General features: G+C 44.4%; 1 protein-coding gene across 2 annotated transcripts in view; it reads right to left on the bottom strand.

The window, feature by feature from the left end:
• SLFN11 (schlafen family member 11) overlaps positions 1-5,480 on the bottom strand; it is a 19,875-nt gene extending 14,395 nt beyond the window's left edge. Inside the window, exons 1-2 of one of the 2 annotated variants that reach the window (XM_017534215.2) lie at positions 4,758-5,480; positions 196-355 (exon numbers count right to left, since the gene is read on the bottom strand). The gene's annotated coding sequence lies outside the window, so the exon portion shown is untranslated. The remainder of the gene's footprint in view (positions 1-195; positions 356-4,757) is intronic. The other variant, XM_017534216.2, reaches the window with a different exon arrangement.
• Between the last annotated feature and the right edge of the window lie 939 nt (positions 5,481-6,419).

Raw genomic sequence — 6,419 nt, 5'->3', positions numbered from 1 at the left:
AAAAAAAAAAAAAAAAAGGTTTGGGGAGCTCTATCCCTAGCTCTTTCCTTAGGGTTAAAGGAATTATAATGAGTATCACTTGCACATTCTTTATAAGGTAGAGATATTGTCCCATATAAATTTGAAATCCCTAAATAAAATTAAACTAAGTCAATAAGAAATTGAGAATTCAGAAAAGAAACTCAGGACACTTACCAAAGAACTTCAGAAATAAAAGCACCTGATTCTAGTAGATTTACAGGATAGCTTTCTCAAACTTTTCAATGTAGCCAGAGTTCCCACCAACGCAGTGAATTAACACCACCTGCTATCTCTTTCCACCAAAATTAGTCCTGAAGACTCTGTATACAGAAACCTATGTAGACAAACATAGCAGAGTTCAAAGATTAAGACTCAGATTTCCTAGCTTCAAACCCAGCTCTGCCATTTATTAGCTGTGCGGTTTCCATTTATTAGCTGTCCCCATTTCTCCCCATGCCCCAGGATCTACTCCTGCAGGAGCCCTGATGGACCAGTAACTCTGACAGGGGCATGCAGGGACAACCACCCCTAAGCAGGGGTGTGAGAGGGTGGCATTTGTGCATTCCTCCCCTGCCAGGGAGGCTTACCTAGTTTGCTCAGCAAACTCCCTAAAAGATGAAGACTTAGCCTGGGAAAACTTTGCAATGTCAAATTGTCTAGAAGCAACTAACTTTCTGTATGCTTCTGGGTAGTTCTTAATTTTTTGTTTTATTTTACTTCCCCTTTCTTTCCATCCTCCCAGCCATCTCCCCTAGATCACATGGGATTGGCTAGCCTCAGACAGAAACTGAACAGAAAGGGAAATGGGAGGGCAGAGTAAGATGGTGTAATAGAAGCCTCCTCCCACCATCCCCCTTCTCCAGCAGTGACCACTTGGTGCAGAGAAATCTATGTGCTTGGGGGAGGGAGAGCACAGCGATTGTGAGACTTTGCATTGAACTCAGTGCTGCCCTGTTACAGTGAAAAGCAAAACCAGGCTGAATCCAGCTTATGCCTGCCCATGGAGGCTGAATTTGGACCAGCCCAATGAAGTGCTATGGAGCTCTAAATAAACTTGAAAGGCATTCTAGGCCACAAGGACTGCAACTCCTAGGCATATCCTAGTGCTGAGCAGTGCTCAGAGCCAGTAGACTTGGAGAGCACATGACCAACTGAGATACCAGCTGGGGCAACTAAGAGAGTGCTTGCATCACCCCTCCCCCAACTCCCGGCAGTGCAGCTCTCAGCTCCAAAAAGATCCCTTCCTTCTACTTAAGGAGAGAAGAGGGAAGAGTAAAGAGGACTTCTGTCTTGCATCTCCTTGGCCCCTCAATAATCAGCAGCAATATCCAGGTAATATGCCGCGGGTCTTGGGTGAGACTCTACTGGCTTCAGGTGAGACTCAGCACAATCCCAGCTGTGGTGCCTACAGGCAGAAACTCCTTCTGCTTGAGAAAAGCCGAGGGAAAAGTATAGGGGACTTCGTCTTGCAGCTTAGGTGCCAGCTTAGCCACAGGGATTAGAGCACCAAGTAGGCTCTTGGACAGCATTTCTGGACCCACCTGGGCCAGAGGGGAGTCCACTGCCCTGAAGAGTGAGTGCCAGACCTAGTAGCATTCACCAAAAGCTGAAACTGGATGCCTTCCTTACACTTTATACAAAAATTAACTCAAGATTTAAACGTAAGTCCTAAAACCATAATAACCCTAGAAGAAAACCTAGGCAATACTATTCAGGACAAAGGCATGGACAAAGACTTCATGACTAAAACACCAAAAGCAATGGCAACAGAAGCCAAAATAGACAAATGAGATCTATTGAAACTAAACAGCTTCTGTAAAGCAAAAGAAACTATCAACAGAGTGAAGAGGCAACCTACAGACTGGGAGAAAATTTTTGCAGTCTACCCGTCTGACAAAGGGCTAATATCCAGAATCTACAAAGAACTTAAACAAATTTACAGGAAAAAAACAAACAATCCCATCAAAAAGTGGGCAAAGGATATGAACAGACACTTCTCAAAAGGAGATATATATGCAGCCAACAAACATATGAAAAAAAGTTCATCATCACTGGTCATTAGAGAAATGCAAATTAAAACCACATTGAGATACCATCTCACACTAGTTAGAATGATGATCATTAAAAAGTCAGGAGACAACAGATGCTGGAGGTGATGTGGAGAAATAGGAATGCTTTTACACTGTTGGTGGGAGTGTAAATTAGTTCAACCATTATAGAAGACAGTGTGGCAATTCCTCAAGGATCTAGAACTAGAAATACCATTTGACCCAGCAATCCCATTACTGGGTATATATCCAAAGAATTATAAACTGTTCTGTTATAAAGACACATGGACATGTATATTTATTGCAGCACAGTTCACAATAGCAAAGACTTGGAATCAACACAAATGTCCATCAATGATATTGAATAAAGAAAATGTGACACATATACACCATGGAATATCTACGGTGAACTCACTTTTGACGAAGGTGCCAAGAACATACACTGCGGAAAAGACATTCTCTTCGATAAATGGCGTGGGAAAACTGGATATTCATACACAGAAGAATGAAACTACATTCCTATCTCTTGTCACATATAAAAATCAAATCAAAATGGGCTAAAGACTTAAATCTAAAACCTCACACTGTGAAACTACTACGAGCAAACATTGGGGAAGATCTCTAGGACATTGATCTGGGCAAAAATTCATTGAGCAATACCCTACAAGCACGGGCAACCCAAAGCAAAAGTGGACAAATGGAGTCACATCAAGTTAAAACACAGCAAAGAACATAATCAACAAAGTGAAAAGACCCAAAAAATGCTAGGAAATATTTGCAAACTACCCATCTGGCAAAGGATTAATAACCAGAACACATCAATAACCAGAAGCTCCAACAACTCTATGGGGAAAATATAATAATCCTATTGAAAATGGGCAAAAGATTTAAACAGACATTTCTCAAAAGAAGAAAAATGGCCAACAGACATGTGAAAAGGTTCTCAACATCATTGATCATCAGAAAAATTCAAATCCAAACTACGAGATATCATCTCACCCAAGTTAAAATGGCTTTTATCCAACAGACAGGCAATAACAAATGCTGGTGAGGATGTGAAGAAAAGAGAACCCTCATACAATGTTGGTGGGAATGTAAATTAGTACAACTATTATGGAGAACAGTTTGGAGGTTCCTCAGAAAACTAAAAATAGAGCTACCACACAATCCAGCAATTCTACTCCTAAGTACTGACCCAAAAGAAAGAAAAATGATATATCCAAGAGATATCTGCACTCCTATGTTTCTTGCAGCACTGTTTACAATAGTAAGATTTGGAAGCACCCTAATCATCCATCAACAGGTGAGTAAAGAAAATGATGTGCATATACACAGTGGAGTACTATTTAGCCATAGAATAGAATGAGATCCAATAATTTGCAACAACATGAATGACTGGAGATCATTATGTTAAGTGAAACAAGCCAGGCACAGAAAGACAAGCATTGCCTGTTCTCACTTATTTGTGGCATCTAAAAATCAAAACAACTGTGTTCTAAGAGCAGGATGGTTACCTGAGGAAGGGTGGTGGAGGGGAAGGGGTGAGGTGGGGAGGGCTAATGGGTACAAAAAAATTAGAAAGAATGAATAAGACCTACTATTTGATAGCACAACAGGGTGATTACAGTCAATAATAACTTAGTTGTACATTTTAAAATAACGAGTGTAACTGGATTGTTTGCAACTCAAAAGATGAATGCTTGAGGGTATAGATACCTCATTCTCCATGACGTGGTTATTTCACATTGCACGTCTATATCAAAACATCTTATGTACCCCATATATATATACACATCCACTATGTACCTACAAAAATAAAATAATAAAATAAAATAAAATAAAATAACTAAAGAGCATAATCAGATTGTTGGTAACTAAAAGGATAAGTGTTTGAGGTGACGGATACCCCATTTGCCCTGATGTAATTATTGAACATTAAACATTATTATGGGTTACATGAGATGTATTAAAATATCTCATGTAACCCATAAACATATACACCTACTATGTACCCACAGAAATTAAAAATTAATTTAAAGAAAAAAAGAAAAGAAAGGGAATTGGGCTGCGACAGACACGCCCTTTTGGAAAACTAAAACACAGAGCTCTTTGTCCTTCTCAGGTAGCACGTGTAGTCTACATATCTTGTCCAGAGGGAGACATTTTTCTCATTTCTCCCCTCTCTAGATTATAAGCCTCCCCACAGGGTAATGACAATTCTAATTTTACTTTTTAGCTCCTATATTAAGGACAGTAATTTACAGTGGTTGGTCACTCATGCAGACACCTGTAGAACTAGTTTCTCAAGACTACAATTCCGAAACCTGAGACCTTCAGCCCTTGGAGCCACCAAGGTGCACTCGACCCAGTGGCCTCCCAGATTTCAGGTCCTAAACCGCGGCTCGCTGGCTAGGGGCTCCTCCAGCTTACAGCGGAAGCAGGTGCACAGGGCAGGCCCCCGACGTCCCCAATGCCTTCCACCCCCATCACCCACCCCCGTCCCACCACCCAGTCCTCCATAGCCGGCTTTTTAGGGAACTTGCTGAGCAAACTAGCTGGGCTTCCAGGCAGGGGAGAAAAGCACAGATATCCCCACTCCACCCCACGCCAGCCCCTCCCTACCCTCCAACACCCCAACTCCTGACTGGGGAGCATGGGAGCGTGGCGGGTGCTGCAGTCTTCTCTAACCTGGCATCCAATTACAGCCCGAAAGGGACTCTGCTGGACTAGATCCTGAAGCACTGGTAGAAACGGGAGCTCCGCAGTCCCAGGCTAGGAGAAGGGACCCTCTCTGATGTCTCTAGCTCCAGCGCGTCCGAAGCCCCCTTCGCGTTTCCCTGGAGGTTCCAAGGGCGGGTACTTATACAGTAGCGGGTTGGCGCCAACCCAGGCACGCCCACGCAGGGGATGCACGCGCCAATGGGAGGGTCTACTAAGCCCGCGAACTCTTTGCCGCGTTAAATTGTCTAGAAGCTTCCAACTTCCTGATTGTTTCCAAATGGTTCTTAGTTTGGGGGATGTGGGGGGGTTTTCCCACCCCCTTTCTCCTGCCCTTTCCCCATCTCCTCGCTCCCTCCCTCCCTCTCTCCCTCTCCATCGTCTATCTATTCATCTATCTGAATTACAGTACAACAAAGAATAAAGATTGTGAAGAAAGACAGAAGAGCTCGCTTTACGGAGGTAGGCCGGTTCCTTCCTTGTACCCTCTCCTCTCCCGGCGCCTGCGGTCCCATCTTCCCGGGGCCCCTCCTCGGAGGGTCCAGCTGAGCTCTCCAGAGCTTTGCCCTTCCAATCCGCTCGAATTGCCCAGACTCCAAGCTGGGCTTCTCTCCCCATCGCCCCAGAAAGTGGGTCTTGAAGACCGGGCAAGAATTTGGGCCTCCGCTTCTTTTCCAGACCCCCGACCCCTTGCTGAAATGCGGCAGGTGTGCACACTGGGCGGCGCTTGGTTCCTGGCTGGGTTTCTGGAGCCTGAGGCCGAGGCAGGCTCCGCAGACCACGCGCCAGAGTGGGTGGATTTGACCGCGCGGGTGCGCTGTGCTCTGTCAACCCTGGTCACCGTCACGCTGCTCGTGATATGAGCAAAACCAGCCAGCGTTCTGCTTTTCTGCCCCGCCGCAGCCTTTAGCACCTGCCAGGGTTCGGTCCGAGTATTTGGATTTTGGAATCCTCCTGTCTTTGGCCAACTCCCCCGCCCTGGGCCGGGCTCCGTGCTGCCAGCAGTGCGGGACCCTCGCGGATGCCTGGGGCGGCCCTGCCTGAGGCCCAGTTCTCACTGATGTGGACTGGCCCAAGGGTGGGAGCCGCCGTTCACGCTGGACTGATTAATACAAGCTCCCGTGGAGGCGAAAGTGAGACAATAAAACGGATTACAGTATACATATACAATGTATGATTCGCGTTCATATATGTTACACATATGTGTATGTAACGCACGTTTGTTGAAATGCGGTCATAATGTTCAAACTGTTTCATAATCCACTTTCTTTGAATGACCGCCTTTTCACTTCAGTAAATCTTCATATTCTCATATTCCAGCTTCTCCATTTTTTTAACGTATTGTTTACAGCTCGTTTGCGCAAACCGATATCAAATCCAGAAACATGAATCTATAAAGTGCTAAAAGACTGTCAACCTAGGATCCTATAACAACCACCAAAAAAAGGGCTTGCCTAAATGGAGACAAAATAATCACTCCAGACAAAAGGAAAAAAAATCTGATGGAATTTGTCACCAGCCGGTCTTTCTTATGAAAAAATATTAAAGGAAGTTCTTTAGGTGGAAGGAAAATGATACCCGGATGAAACTCAGATCTACAGAAAGAATGAAGAGCACAGAAGATCGTAAATA

The sequence above is a fragment of the Cebus imitator genome, unplaced genomic scaffold (genome assembly GCF_001604975.1).
Source record: "Cebus imitator isolate Cc_AM_T3 unplaced genomic scaffold, Cebus_imitator-1.0 Scaffold85, whole genome shotgun sequence".
Classification (NCBI taxonomy): Eukaryota; Metazoa; Chordata; class Mammalia; order Primates; family Cebidae; genus Cebus; species Cebus imitator.
The sequence above is the reverse complement of the archived record's forward strand: the minus strand, read 5'-3'. Positions and strand labels throughout refer to the sequence as shown.